The sequence below is a fragment of the Cibotium barometz genome, chromosome 33 (genome assembly GCF_041138505.1).
Source record: "Cibotium barometz isolate CiBa-2024 chromosome 33, ASM4113850v1, whole genome shotgun sequence".
Classification (NCBI taxonomy): domain Eukaryota; kingdom Viridiplantae; phylum Streptophyta; class Polypodiopsida; order Cyatheales; family Cibotiaceae; genus Cibotium; species Cibotium barometz.
Window position 1 is genome coordinate 12,814,770 of NC_141078.1, and position 17,102 is coordinate 12,831,871.

Consider the following 17,102-nt stretch of genomic DNA (forward strand, 5'->3'; position numbering starts at 1 on the left):
TCAGGTAGACTTCTCCGTTCTAGGGGCTTTCTCCTATCGGGAAGTATCCACTTTTTTTTATCTTCACCCTCAGGAGGACTCCACGGCAGCCGCTCCATCAACCTCAACCAGGACTGCCATTACTTGCTTATCTTTTTTCTTAAGTGGACCTTCAGGTTCTTGCTACAACTCTTGCATCATTAGAGGCATCCACTCTGACATGCAAGATTGTTGGTAGCCGCCCAGCATGTGGACAACTCAGAGATATTTTGCAAGCAAGCCTCATCGCAAAGATCATAGAAATTTATTCACTAGGGCGTGGCTACTATCAGGTGGAGTTCGACTTGCCAGCAATATCAGATCGTGTCATGCAACTGAGCCCTGTTGCACTGCGTATGGCCCATGCCTTCTTTGCACAGTGGCAACATGGCTTTGACCCCATGTCCAACCCTTTAGCTAGTGTATTAGGCTTCCCAGTGATAGTCTACTTCCTAGGTCTAAGGAAGGAATACCTTCCTCTTATCTCAGTGATCGATGGAGCCATAGGGAGAGTGATGGAATCCCTCCCCCATTGCTGCCTCGTCTCTCGCACACGGGTGGCCAGGATTTCATCCCTTCGCATTTGTATTGCCTTGCTAGAGATAGTGCCTCATGTCATATCTATCCCATGTCTTCGGGACAACCCCATCATTCAGTGAGTGGAGTACTTAGGCCTTACAGGCCAGTGTTTCATTTGCAAGTAGATGGTAGATCTTGCCCTCGGTGCCAGTCTAGGAGATTGCTGCCAATGGTCTCCCACGGTCCTTGTTCATATTCTCAGCAGGGGGTAGAGAGAGAGAAAAGATCTCAGGTAGTGGAGCACTAGAATCTAGCCGTGGATGACCCTGTTGCTAGAGAGTGGCAGACGGTTGGCCCATACTCGGAGCACCAGCAGCAGCCGACTGCGAGAGCTGAGCATCGTCACTATACGCGCTAGGTTGGTAGAGTACAAAAGGATTTGGTTCTATGAGAGAACCATTTTGAGCATTTATCACAACACCCACCCATCGGTGATGGTACCCCTCCAACCATCGAGAGGGTCCCTCTAGCCCCTCCGATTTGGCGGTCACTTCCCCACGGAGATTCCCCCTCCAATTTTGAGTTTCCAATGAGGCCAACTGGCTCCACTAAACCCCCAACAAGGCCCTCCCAGCAATCTCCCTCTTCGATGGATCACTCTTAGTCCCTTCTCCTTCCTCTTCACTGCCCCACCCCTTCCCCCCCCTCCACCTCCTTCCCCATTCTTGCCTCTGACTTTTCTCGTAGCAGTTCCCTCCGCCCCATCCTTTTCTATCGAGTCCACACTCCCATCTCCCTTTACCTCTCAAGAGCACTCCCATCCGCCGCCCGCGAGTAGTACCCGACCTAGAGAGCAGAGGTAGTCGACGAGTTTTGTTTGCTGTTTGATCCATAGATTCTTGGAGCTAGTAGAGATGACCATTGATGCTTCCTCGGTGTGTGGGCTCTCCTGCTAGAGTCCCGGGTGGGCCCCCTAGGATCTTGGGGCTACCTATGGATTATAGTTTCTTTCATTGTCTCCCAGTAGAGGGGGCATATCTCTTTTTGAGGAGATAGTAGTGCCCATTTGGATATGTGTGGTGTTCCATCACTCCAGACCTTCTACGTGAGAGAGTGGCGTGATGATCAATTCTTTTCCTTTGAGTGCATCCTCGGAGACGGAGTGGGACTCAAAGTCGGTGTGGCTATCACAATCCAAGGGCAGACAATCGAGCTTTCTCACCATCTTCATGATCTTTGCATTAGTGATGTGCTCACCCATCTCTAGCCCTTGGCAGGATGGAGGTTGGAGGTTCAGGCCATAGGGACCAAGATGGGGAGGTGGCCGCTAGCTTGGAGGTACTTCTCTTTGTGCTCCTGCATATCTTAGTAGCAGTATCACTCTCCCTCTCGTATAAATACCTCCATTTTAATCGATGGAGTTCAGAGTATGCCTACTCTCACACTCGGGCAGATTGACAATGCGTGGAGGATAGGATCCGCGCCCACTTGTTGGCGTGCCTACGCCCCAGGACTGATAGTGATTATTTCCCATCTAGACCCATGCCCAAGACTCTTCGAGTGAAGGGAAGCTCTGATAGTTTCGCTTCCCATAGAGATTCGTATGCGGATAGCCTCATGGAAACATTCAGGGTTTAGGGGGGCCGTAGTGCTTTTAGAGACAAGGCATCCTGAGAGGCGAGCTTCACAAACCTAGAATTTGGGGATCCATTGGCATTCGCTTCTTCCTCGAGGAGCATCACCTCTCTAAGGGCATACCCGCCGCACGGGAAGATTTTACCGGGCCACTTTTTAGTCACCCTCTGTGTTGGCCCCTCGGGGATGCAGGGAGTTTGCATCTCTGTCAGTGAGGAGCTCTTAGCGGCAGTGATAGCCTCAGGTATCATAGTCTCTAGGCAAGCATAGTGGGTCACCGTTGCGATTGGAGAGGATTGCATGGGCTTCCTCTATGCCCCGAACGCCATAGGAGGTAGAGCCATGTTCTAGAGCATAGTCTATCAGGCCCTGGCTGACTTTTGGTGCATGGGGGGAGACTTCAGCATGATAGAGGCAGCATAGGATAGATTCAGAGGAGGCACATCCATAGTCTCAGCAGGCGCAGAGTACTCTACATGGGAGGGTTTGATGCTCACAATTAGGGGAAAAGATCTTTGGCATCTACCAGAGTTTGCACGTAGCCTTGCGAGCGTGTGTTTCTCGCGATCTGATCGGAGGAGCACTGGCCCCGACCTCTCTCGACTTGTCATATTTTATGTGGATGAGTGGGCTTGTGGCCGTGGGGGTATGGGTAGTTTTCTCTCAGCATAGGAGACCAAGATTTAGGGATTGCATCAAGAACTTCTAGACTCAGAGTTTGCATATGACATAGCAACTTACCTTTTAGGATATGTGGGGAATCTTCATAGATTTGCATAGGCGATCGAGATCTTTTATCACGCATCAGGAGCATAGATCAATTGGCACAAGTCATGTGGTTTTTGGGTAGGCTTTACACCCACCCGACTTGGCGCCACCCAGTTGAGGCTTTTCAGTGGATCTAGAGGGGCACTCTAGTTTGCTATCTTGGATGCCAGCAAGCAGCAAGTGAACATTGACATCTCTTGTGAGAAACAATTCGCCCCTCTTCTTCTGAGTATTTGGAAGAAGCTTTTGTACTAGAGTTTTGTGAGGCTCTCCCTAGCTAGTAGAGTGGTGGTGGCGAACTAGGTTCTTCTTGTGCTACCATGTGGTACATCAATTCATGCTGAGACTTCTCTCAAGCATGTATTGGCCATGTGCAGTGGTTGATCTAGAACTTCTTATAGGCCCACAGTGAGGGGAGTCCTGCTTGGGCCAAGGTGGCATGGAGAGTGATCATTTAACCATGACGTAGAGGGGGGCTAGGCATCATCGAGCTTGCTATTCAGAGTCATGCCCTACTGGCCAAGTTGATTGTTAGAGGACTCCTTCTTAGTTGAGCCTTGGAAGGACTTCCTCTTGGCCTAGATTTCAGTTTGCACCCCAATTCTAGGGAGATCTTGGCTGTAGAGTACCAAATAAATCTTCACAGAGATGCAAGCCCACGGTTTTACCGTAGCTTTTGAGGATAAATTTACAGCCAATTTACTTCAAACTTGTGATCACCTTAGGCCGCCCTTAGGCAGATAGCTCCGGTAGCCTCAGCAGAGGAGCAGCTTTGGCATTGGTCTGGAACCCCCTGATCCATTTACCCAGTGGCCACATATTTGGGGCTCGACCTCATGTATAATGGGGTGCATTGAGCATAGGACCTGCTAGGTCCCTTGGAGATTGGATTGCACACATGCAATTACCCCCAAAGGTGCAGGAGGAGAGAGGCCTGATAGGGATCCAAGGTAGAGACAAGCTTAGCATCGACATCATCAACTCAATTATTCCTCAGGAGTGGCTGACTCCTATCCCAGGCCCAACTCCCCCAATGTGGCTATGCATGTTTACCACACACATGATATTCTTGTAGCAGTCCACGGAGTGGATGAGGGTAGTGGTCTGCTCACTTTTTCTATTGGATCCCATGGAAAATTAGAGAGATTCGAGCCCCCCTTAGAGGATTGCAGTGGCTGCACCTTATAGAGGGTGAGGGTGACTAGATTTCAAGAACAGGAGTGGCACATAGACCACCACCGGCCAAGGTGGCCACGGAGAAATTTTGGTGGCTATGGATATGCGAGTGCCGACCTCTCACAAACCTCTAGTGGGACCCAAGAGAGTGGACTTGGCATGATCCCACTTATCGGGAGGAGACTTTGGATGCCCCTTCTTTGCGTATACAGTGTGGCTAGGCCGTAGGATCCAAATGCCAGAGATTGATGACACCTCGACACAGCAACAACACATTGGCAGTCATAGAGCCTCTCACAATGCTTTCATCATAGATTTTTGGAAGAGGATCTGGGATAGTTTTTGGCCTCAAAAGATCACCCTCTTTCTCTGGTGGCTGATGGTACTTAGGAGCTTGGTGGTGGGCACATGGTTGGCCATTGGAGGTTGACCAACAGCTTGCAGAAGGTTTAGTCACCCTCAAGAGTTTCAATGACATTATCTTTGGTGTAAGATTCCTCCCGAGCCTCTCAAAATGTCCAGCATCTTCCCCTGTAATCAATCCCTCCTCAGAAATATAAAAGACTTGTTTCTAACTGTCTTAATCTAGAGAGAGAAAATATTCTAGAGAGAGAATATTCAGATTTTTAATATTTTTGGATAGAAAATTATCTCATCTTATTAAAATAAGTTCCCCTTAAACAGAAATTCAAAAAGAACTTTCCAATGTGCAATTGGAATGAATTGGAAATGGGTATAAAGGACCTTAGCAGCCTAAGGGTCTAGATTTTCAGAAATTTTTGGATTATGATCCAATTAAGGTTCCTATGGGCCAATAGCATCAATCCATGTGTAGGGAGGAGATAAATCCAATTTTGTAAAAGAAGATACCTAAAAATGAGTAAATGCTCACATAAGATGAAGAGTTGAAAATGTACAAGGTTTATTAGTAAAAAACTATGAGCAATATTAAAAATATGAGATATTTTGGGTATCCAAAAATGAGTAAATGCTCACATAAGATGAAGAGTTGAAAATGTACAAGATTTATTAGTAAAAAACTATGAGCAATATTAAAAATATGAGATATTTTGGGTATAATGATTTCATATTGACACTATGTAAGAAAGGGGAGTTCTTTAAAGGAGGTGCATATTTCACATAAGATGAAGAGTTGAAAATGTACAAGGTTTATTAGTAAAAAAACTATGACACATATGTAAGGAAGAGGAGTTCTTTAAAGGAGGTGCATATTTTACATAAGATGAAGAGTTGAAAATGTACAAGGTTTATTAGTAAAAAACTATGAGCAATATTAAAAATATGAGATATTTGGGTATAATGATTCCATTTTGACACATATGTAAGGAAGGGGAGTTCTTTAAAGGAGGTGCATATTTCACATGCTTGAATGAGTTTTAAACTCATAAAAATTGAGATATTTTATCTCTCCTCTCTCTTAATTCAAGTCTAGTTACAAAAAGTTAGCTCAACTGACCTAAAAATGGTCAAAAATTGACCAAACTGAGTTGGAAAATTCTAAAATCAGTTTGTTTGGTTAGGAGCTCAATTTTTCCTATAAATAGAAGCCTCCCCTTATTGAAAAAATAAATATATAGTGTTTATGCATTGTTACTCTACTCCACCTAAGCCAAGAACTATGAATTCATTAATAATTCATTAGTTTTTGGCACTTCTCTCTTTCTTCAATCCCCATTGGTGGCTCCATCAACATAATAAACCAATTGATTGGTTGGGGGCCTCTACCGTGAACAAAGAATCAAGCAATTTGTAAGGTAATTAGTGAATATTGATCTTTTCTATAATTTCTCAATGTTTCTCTCTTCTCAACCCCTCTCAAGCTTGAGAAGCTTAATTGGTATGGTTTTTTTTAAATGCTATTGAAGTTAATTGGTGAATAGTAGTGAAGAGTTACATAATTTTTAAATGATATTGAAGTTAATTGGTGAATAGTAGTGAAGAGTTACATAAAGAATTACATAAGTTCTATTTATGTTTAAATTCTAATGGTTTTTATGTAAATTCTCTCTCTCACTCAAGAAATGGTCATACTCATGACCCATTCTCAATCCAAATAAAGCTTTTCCTTAACCCAAGATTAAGCTATGCTTGAGGCCAAATTAATGCCTTTTTTCTATGCTTTTAGTTTTTGTATATTGATGATTCAATCCATTATGGATTAATGATCTAATTAAAGATCATTTTAATTATTTTCTTAATGATAAGCTTTATCCCTTAGAAAATTGAGATTTATCAGTCATAGTAGCGGAGCTATGGCAAAATTTTTATAAAAATTATGCATAAAATAATTTCATTCAAAGCATAAAAAGAGGATTTCCTACCATATTCTAGGAATTATCATCCTAGATTAATTGAAAGAATTTCATTATAATCATGGAGATATTGAATTTTAATATTATGCATAAAGGATAAGTTTTTATATCAAAAGTGTTATTTTTACCATTTTTATTTTCATGCATAGAAGTATGCATAATGGATAAATTTTTATATCAAAAGTGTTACTTTTATCATTTTTACTTTCATGCATAGAAGTATGCGTAATGGATAAATTTTTATATCAAAAGTGTTATTTTTATCATTTTTATTTTCATGTATAGAAGTATGCATAAAGGATAAATTTTTATATCAAAAGTGTTATTTTTACCATTTTTATTTTCATGCATAGAAGTATGCATAATGGATAAATTTTTATATCAAAAGTGTTATTTTTATCATTTTTACTTTCATGCATAGAAGTATGCATAATGGATAAATTTTTATATCAAAAGTGTTACTTTTATCATTTTTATTTTCATGCATAGAAGTATGCATAAAGGATAAATTTTTATATCAAAAGTGTTACTTTTATCATTTTTATTTTCATGCATAGAAGTATGCATAAAGGATAAATTTTTATATCAAAAGTGTGACTTTTATCATAATTGAATTTCATGCATAAAGGTATGCATAAAAGTTGATTATTTTATTATAAAAGTGTGACTTTTATTATAATTGAATTTCATGCATAGAGGTATGCATAAAAGTTGATTATTTTATTGTAAGAGTGTTACTTTTATCATATTGGATTTCATGCATAGAGGTATGCATAAAAGATATTCTTTTTATACTAAAAGTGTGATTTTCATCATAAATGGATTTTATGTATAACTTAGATGCATAAGAGAAATTCTTTTATTCAAAAAGTGTAATTCCTACCAAATTGAATTTATGCATAAGAAGATGCATAAAAGTTTGATTTTTAATTCAAAGTGTTATTCTCATCTAAATTGAATTTATGCATAGGAAGATGCATAAAAGAATAAGATTTCAATTCAAAAGCGTTATTCTCATCCAAATTGAATTTATGCATAGGAAGATGCATAAAAGATGGATTTGTAATTCAAAAATGTCAATTCTTATCCAAATTGAATTTATGCATAGGAAGATGCATAAAGATTGAATTTTAATTCAAAAGTGTCATTTTCATTTAAAATAAAAATTATGCATAGGAAGATGCATAAAGGATTGATTTTTAATTTGAAAGTGTTAGTCTCCTTAAATGGAATTTATGCATAAATAAAAATGTAGAGAAATCTTATATTAAATATAAGAATTCTCTTGTATTCTATAAAAAGATATGAAATGTGATAAGACGTGATAAGAGGTGTATGAGATGTGATAATATGTGATAAGATGCGTATGGGAACTGATAAGATGTGATAAGAGGTGTATGAGATGTGATAAGATGTGTATGAGATGTGATAGGATATGATAAGATGTATATGGAATGTGTAGGGCGAGAATGGATGAAATATGGATGTATGGATGAAGATACGGATATGTATGTATGAATGTGAATGTGGATGTGGATGTGTATGTATGAATGTGAATGTGGATGTGGATGTGGATGTATGGATATGAATGTAGATGTGGATGTGGATGTATGGATGTAGATACGGATGTGGATGTATGTATGTGGAAGTGGATGTATGAATGAGGATGTGAAAATGGATGTATGCATGGATGTGTATATAGAATAATGAATGTGAATGTGTATGGAAATAATGTGTCGTCGATATGAGTGAATGGATGATGATGAATACATATGAATGGGATGTGGAATAAGTAATGTGGACTAAGGAGGATAAAATGGAAAAGACGAGAGTTCGATATAGAAACTATATTTTGTGAACTGTTTGTAAATGACTATTTTATGTCAAGAATGCTGGGGAAGCATTTTGACCGTCTTGTGGATTAAGGTCATGGAGACCTAACTAATAAAGTTGCAACTGCTGACAGAGAGTCAATGGAGGACGTCTCGCGTAGCAAGGTCGGCCGAGGTCTTGACCAGCCTCAGTTCGATTCAAATGGTGAGCTTCCGGTACGGTGGATTAGGGACCAAGGAAGCGGCCTATGAGTGAAGCGCTAGGTCACCTGTGCGAAGGATCCTAGAGGGTGCTGACCATACGGTGCTCGGGCTCTGGGTCGCCGAAGATACCCACACGTGCGTCGTGGAAGATATTAGAACAAAGAGTAAGAGTTGCTTTCTGAAACCGGGCATGGATCTGGTTGATTGACCTTGCTGGTCTTCAATGGATGAGTCCATGGCTCTTTTTATGGATCTGTTGGTTGATCTTGCCGATCTTCAACGAGAGTCCATCTAGATTTTTATAAGTGATTATATTGCCGAGTATTATGGGCTAGGAACTATTGAAAAGGCCCCTGAGTGGACAGGTGGGGAGCGTTCTAGTTGCCAATGATGCCATAGATACTCTGATGAAGGAATGATGGGAAATTATGAATCAACCGGATAAATTGGAAGATTGTGATCAGTGGTACTATGGTTTCATTAAAGGATTGTTTTAAAGTTAGCTGATGCTAAGAAAAAGGCAATTTCATATTGGGTGTGTAAGTGGTGTGGCTAGTTTTATGTTTGCATGAACTTCTGGCTAGGGGGCCTTGGAACTCTTTTCCTTGGTACCCGGGACAAAACCTAACCAAATTCCAAATTGGATCCCATCACTACAGTGGTTGGGCGGTTGGCTAACCCATGGGATTGGATGGGGTTAGGCTGGACTGATGGATCCATAAATCGAGACTCAACTTTTGTTATTACGATAGATAAAGTAAATCCCGGATAGTAATTGTTCTATGGATAGGAATCAACGGCTGTGCCTCTTGAATGGGGAAAAAAGCGTTGATCCCAATGATCCAAGTGCAAGTTCTTCCTTGATCCGACCAAATATTTTATAGATGCAATTGGATCAGTTTGATCAGAAATGATCTTGACTACGTTAGAGTAAAAAGTTATCCTGGTGGAATCGCCCGTGCTTTCCGGTAAAGGAAGTTTTTTCGGGTTCGGTTTTGGAACAATTGACGGATTAGTCTCTTATCCGGATATCCGTGGGTGAGGCCCCGACGAGTGTGGGACCCCTGTCTCGCGCGAGAAGTGCTACTTCCGCTGCTAGTACCCCGAATCCGTTGCTCGGTGGGAACAGGGATCTCACAGTTGGTATCAGAGCAGGTTTAAAACTAATACGGATAAGCAAATTCTTATCATAAATTGATAATAAAAATTCAAAAAAAAGCATTTTTCATAATGTATTTTCATTCCGTAAGCATCTTTAATGAAGAATTTTTAATCAAAGAATTTTTTATTATAGATGGAAGTTCCCTACTTATCTGGTATTCCCGACCTCACCCAGTCTCAAGATATGACTGCGTTCGCCTTCGAACATCTCATCTCTTCCGCTTCTACTCAATCAAGCCGAGCAAGACTCGCACGCCATTTCGCGGATTTATATTTTCCTACCCCAGCGGAGAGAATACAGCATAAGTGGTTTGCAGGGCAATATGTCCATGCCCCTTGTTTGCGACCGCGGTACAATGCTGTGGCAGAATCTCTCATTGACTATGATCCTGTTAAAGCTGAAAATGGTGCGTGGTGTCATTCTATATCATTCGACGCCTCGAAATTTCAGACTTTCATGTCGAATTTATAGACTCCTTAGTCGATTTATCCCTAAAGAGAAAATAATAACTCCCTTCGCAGTTAGAGAACTTATGTAATAGGGCATGACTATGGCCCAGTATGGTCCTCTTATATGTCTTCCGAGGAGATTTTGAACTCAGAACCGAGTTGCTCTATGTACATATTGCAACTTTTATATAAATAAAGAAACGTTTTTCGGTGAAAAAAATTCATGTTGGATAAATGATTGGACGACCTGCTGCTGATTTTTTTTAATAATAAAAAAAAACTTTTATCGGACATATGTCATAGATCTCCATTAAGATCTTGTCTTGTATAAGAAATTATTTTCCGAACTCTTAAGTCTTAGGATCTCGTGAATAATATCAAAATAAAAATTTAATAATATATAAATTTTGGCAGAATCATGAGACGAGGAAACCGTGGTCATTAGCCAGGACCCTTCAAAGGAGAAGGGGAGAACCTGGGCGAGGCTGTGGAGAAATGGGTGGAAGCCTTGTAAGAGTATTTTAACGTCACAGGATACAATCATCAGAGCAATTGGCTAATAAAGATCAACTGAGAAGCCAAATATGTCAAAAATTTATCAAGAAACACAAAAAGATTGTAATTGTGTGATATAATTCATACAATTTGATATTCAAATTGAAAAATTTGTAATTTAGTAATTGGGTCTTCAAATGGAAGTACCGCAATTATATAGAATCCCTGACTTGCTTGAGGCCTAGACATGATGGTATCTATCTTATAGTTCCAAGTATCATGACTACCCGTATATACCGAGAGTATAACTGCAGCTCTTTACTGACAGTATATATGAGTAAATCTAAGACTTGAAATTATAAGCGTTAATGCTATCCAGAGGATGATTTCGAATGTGGTTGATATGATTTTTAATTCTGTTTGAGAATTGATGAATTGATTTGGATTCTGATTGAAAAATGATGATCCCTGAAAATTGGTTGAAATATAATAAGCTGAGCGAAACCTCAATGAGGATGAATGGGACGAGTCCCTGTGATGATATTCATAACTGGAATGATGATAATGATTTCAGCAAATCACTATGAGATTAGTGGATTGTGCTGTCAAAGTGCTACTGTTAACACTTGACTCGGTATATCAAGTTAAGGGATGACAAATTGAAAACTTGCTTGACTGAAATTCCCGTGGAGGAATGTTCAGAAAGAAAAATTTTCGATCTGATGGACCATTATCGTGTTAAAGATATGAATGATATGACCTGAAATGAATTGTTATTTAATGATGAGTTCTATATAAGGGATATTTATCCCCGTATTCTGTTGGGTTGACCAGAATATAAGGAACCCCAGAATAAATTGGATCTTAAGAAAAAGAGTTGTCCTCTACTTTACGAGATGAGGACATCTCGCACTTTTTTAAGTGGGGTAGAATGTAAGATTCCTCCCCAGCCTTCGAGGTATGCAGGAGTAAGAACCTCCTTTCTGATCTTATAAATTATTCCCTCTCTAAAATAAAAGAAAGATTCTGTTTAAAAAAGGAAGACACTTTACCCAGATTACCTTCTCAGGAGCCCACTTGTTTTAAGGATTCAGAACAATGAGTTCAGAGGTGAAAATCGGTGTTTTGGATACCAAGGTTTTGGTTTTCATTTGAGTACGGCCCAAAAGAATTCCTTTATCTCTTGGGAAGTATAAGAAGTTATCCCCCAGATATTGTGAACCTTATATCTGAATTCAATGAAAGTAGGTGACTTAGTCTACAAGCTTCTTTTACCTCCTCATCTCAAAGTTCTTAATGTATTTCATAGAAATATGTGCCAAACCCAAATCATGGAAAGACGGTAAAACTTCAGTGACAAGATACCGTTGGCTTCTAAGTTACGCTAACTCCTTCCTTTATATAAGTCGTAACTTTTACCTGTCGCTCACAGTAATATTACTCCCATCGATCTCCTTTCTTCTTAATATCCTTCATGGCTTGGCAACAAGAATTAGTTTTATCCATAATGATTCCTCACCTTCAAGACGCAAGCGAGTCTGTGAAGAAAGATTTTATAGAACAGTATGAGCGCTCACTTTTTCCTCACCTAGGAACTTCTGTAGCTCAGACCAAATGGCGGACCTATCAAGACATAACTAGGGTAACACCCTAGGGTCAGCACTTTCGTAACAATGTCCGCTTGGCCATGGTTATTGAAGCTTTGGGTTTGGGTCCCCGATATTACTGTGTCATGAGATCAAGGCATCTTGGGTTTTCTGAGCGGGTCTTCTTACTGGCGTGTTTTCTTCCTCATCAGAAGATATGCCTTTACCCCGTTTTTGGCTTGCCTCTCAGAGGTCCTTTTGTTAGATCACCTCATACCACTGAGATAGGTGCGGCAATAACCAACAGAATTATTCCCATAGATGAGTTACCATATACATGCGCAGCTTGTGAGTGCTGCTTTTGTGATCATATGATGGACGGGCTTATGGAAGTGTAAAGAGTTCTTCTATCTTTACTGTATATGTTCCAAGAATGAATAAAGTTTAAATCTTGTTCTTGTCTTGACCCTTACTCTCTTTGAGATTTTTTAATTGGTGGTTAATCTTAATTAAAAATTTTCTCTCAGTCTCTTACTTGTACATCTTGCGAAATTACCCCCAGTTTGCGAGATGAGGGCATCTCACATTTTTCAAGTGGGAGAGAATGTAAGATTCCTCCCGAGCCTCTCAAAATGTCCAGCATCTTCCCCTGTAATCAATCCCTCTTCAGAAATATAAAAGACTTGTTTCTAACTGTCTTAACCTAGAGAGAGAAAATATTCTAGAGAGAATATTCAGATTTTTAATATTTTTGGATAGAAAATTATCTCATCTTATTAAAATAAGTTCCCCTGAAACAGAAATTCAAAAAGAACTTTCCAATGTGCAATTGGAATGAATTGGAAATGGGTATAAAGGACCTTAACCTAAGGGTCTAGATTTTCAGAAATTTTTGGATTATGATCCAATTAAGGTTCCTATGGGCCAATAGCATCAATCCATGTGTAGGGAGGAGATAAATCCAATTTTGTAAAAGAAGATACCCAAAAATGAGTAAATGCTCACATAAGATGAAGAGTTGAAAATGTACAAGGTTTATTAGTAAAAAACTATGAGCAATATTAAAAATATGAGATATTTTGGGTATCCAAAAATGAGTAAATGCTCACATAAGATGAAGAGTTGAAAATGTACAAGGTTTATTAGTAAAAAACTATGAGCAATATTAAAAATATGAGATATTTTGGGTATAATGATTTCATATTGACACTATGTAAGGAAGGGGAGTTCTTTAAAGGAGGTGCATATTTCACATAAGATGAAGAGTTGAAAATGTACAAGGTTCATTAGTAAAAAAACTATGACACATATGTAAGGAAGAGGAGTTCTTTAAAGGAGGTGCATATTTCACATAAGATGAAGAGTTGAAAATGTACAAGGTTTATTAGTAAAAAACTATGAGCAATATTAAAAATATGAGATATTTGGGTATAATGATTCCATTTCGACACATATGTAAGGAAGGGGAGTTCTTTAAAGGAGGTGCATATTTCACATGCTTGAATGAGTTTTAAACTCATAAAAATTGAGATATTTTATCTCTCCTCTCTCCTAATTCAAGTCTAGTTACAAAAAGTTAGCTCAACTGACCTAAAAATGGTCAAAAATTGACCAAACTGAGTTGGAAAATTCTAGAATCAGTTTGTTTGGTTAAGAGCTCAATTTTTCCTATAAATAGAAGCCTCCCTTTGTTGAAAAAAAAAATATAGTGTTTATGCATTGTTACTCTACTCCACCTAAGCCAAGAACTATGAATTCATTAATAATTCATTAGTTTTTGGCACTTCTCTCTTTCTTCAATCCCCATTGGTGGCTCCATCAACATACTAAACCAATTGATTGGTTGGGGGCCTCTACCGTGAACAAAGAATCAAGCAATTTGTAAGGTAATTAGTGAATATTGATCTTTTCTATAATTTCTCAATGTTTCTCTCTTCTCAACCCCTCTCAAGCTTGAGAAGCTTAATTGGTATGGTTTTTTTTAAATGCTATTGAAGTTAATTGGTGAATAGTAGTGAAGAGTTACATAATTTTTAAATGATATTGAAGTTAATTGGTGAATAGTAGTGAAGAGTTACATAAAGAATTACATAAAGTTCTATTTATGTTTAAATTCTAATGGTTTTTATGTAAATTCTCTCTCTCACTCAAGAAATGGTCATACTCATGACCCATTCTCAATCCAAATAAAGCTTTTTCTTAACCCAAGATTAAGCTATGCTTGAGGCCAAATTAATGGCTTCTTTCTATGCTTTTAGTTTTTGTATATTGATGATTCAATCCATTATGGATTAATGATCTAATTAAAGATCATTTTAATTATTTTCTTAATGATAAGCTTTATCTCTTAGAAAAATTGAGATTTATCAGTCATAGTAGCGGAGCTATGGTAAAATTTTTATAAAAATTATGCATAAAATAATTTCATTCAAAGCATAAAAAGAGGATTTCCTACCATATTCTAGGAATTATCATCCTAGATTAATTGAAAGAATTTCATTATAATCATGGAGAAATTGAATTTTAATATTATGCATAAAGGATAAGTTTTTATATCAAAAGTGTTATTTTTACCATTTTTATTTTCATGCATATAAGTATGCATAATGGATAAAATTTTATATCAAAAGTGTTACTTTTATCATTTTTACTTTCATGCATAGAAGTATGCATAATGGATAAATTTTTATATCAAAAGTGTTATTTTTATCATTTTTATTTTCATGCATAGAAGTATGCATAAAGGATAAAATTTTATATCAAAAGTGTTATTTTTACCATTTTTATTTTCATGCATAGAAGTATGCATAATGGATAAATTTTTATATCAAAAGTGTTACTTTTATCATTTTTATTTTCATGCATAGAAGTATGCATAAAGGATAAATTTTTATATCAAAAGTGTTATTTTTACCATTTTTATTTTCATGCATAGAAGTATGCATAATGGATAAATTTTTATATCAAAAGTGTTATTTTTACCATTTTTATTTTCATGCATAGAAGTATGCATAATGGATAAATTTTTATATCAAAAGTGTTACTTTTATCATTTTTACTTTCATGCATAGAAGTATGCATAATGGATAAATTTTTATATCAAAAGTGTTATTTTTATCATTTTTATTTTCATGCATAGAAGTATGCATAAAGGATAAATTTTTATATCAAAACTGTTACTTTTATCATTTTTATTTTCATGCATAGAAGTATGCATAAAGGATAGATTTTTATATCAAAAGTGTTACTTTTATCATATTTGAATTTCATGCATAAAGGTATGCATAAAAGTTGATTATTTTATTATAAAAGTGTGACTTTTATTATAATTGAATTTCATGCATAAAGGTATGCATAAAAACTGATTATTTTATTATAAAAGTGTGACTTTTATCATAATTGAATTTCATGCATAAAGGTATGCATAAAAGTTGATTATTTTATTATAAAAGTGTGACTTTTATCATAATTGAATTTCATGCATAGAGGTATGCATAAAAGTTGATTATTTTATTGTAAGAGTGTTACTTTTATCATATTGGATTTCATGCATAGAGGTATGCATAAAAGATATTCTTTTTATACTAAAAGTGTGATTTTCATCATAAATGGATTTTATGTATAACTTAGATGCATAAGAGAAATTCTTTTATTCAAAAAGTGTAATTCCTACCAAATTGAATTTATGCATAAGAAGATGCATAAAAGTTTGATTTTTAATTCAAAGTGTTATTCTCATCTAAATTGAATTTATGCATAGGAAGATGCATAAAAGAATAAGATTTCAATTCAAAAGCGTTATTCTCATCCAAATTGAATTTATGCATAGGAAGATGCATAAAAGATGGATTTTTAATTCAAAAATGTCAATTCTTATCCAAATTGAATTTATGCATAGGAAGATGCATAAAGATTGAATTTTAATTCAAAAGTGTCATTTTCATTTAAAATAAAAATTATGCATAGGAAGATGCATAAAGGATTGATTTTTAATTCGAAAGTGTTAGTCTCCTTAAATGGAATTTATGCATAAATAAAAATGTAGAGAAATCTTATATCAAATATAAGAATTCTCTTGTATTCTATAAAAAGATATGAAATGTGATAAGACGTGATAAGAGGTGTATGAGATGTAATAATATGTGATAAGATGCGTATGGGAAGTGATAAGATGTGATAAGAGGTGTATGAGATGTGATAAGATGTGTATGAGATGTGATAGGATATGATAAGATGTATATGGAATGTGTAGGGCGAGAATGGATGAAATATGGATGTATGGATGAAGATACGGATATGTATGTATGAATGTGAATGTGGATGTGGATGTGTATGTATGAATGTGAATGTGGATGTGGATGTGGATGTATGGATATGAATGTAGATGTGGATGTGGATGTATGGATGTAGATACGGATGTGGATGTATGTATGTGGAAGTGGATGTATGAATGAGGATGTGAAAATGGATGTATGCATGGATGTGTATGTAGAATAATGAATGTGAATGTGTATGGAAATAATGTGTCGTCGATATGAGTGAATGGATGATGATGAATACATATGAATGGGATGTGGAATAAGTAATGTGGACTAAGGAGGATAAAATGGAAAAGACGAGAGTTCGATATAGAAATTGTATTTTGTGAACTGTTTGTAAATGACTGTTTTATGTCAAGAATGCTGGGGAAGCATTTTGACCGTCTTGTGGATTAAGGTCATGGAGACCTAACTAATAAAGTTGCAACTATTGACGGAGAGTCAATGGAGGACGTCTCGCGTAGCAAGGTCGACCGAGGTCTTAACCAGCCTCGGTTCGATTCAAATGGTGAGCTTCTGGTACGGTGGATTAGGGATCAAGGAAGCGGCCTATGAGTGAAGCGCTAGGTCACCTGCGAAGGATCCTAGAGAGTGCTGACCATACGG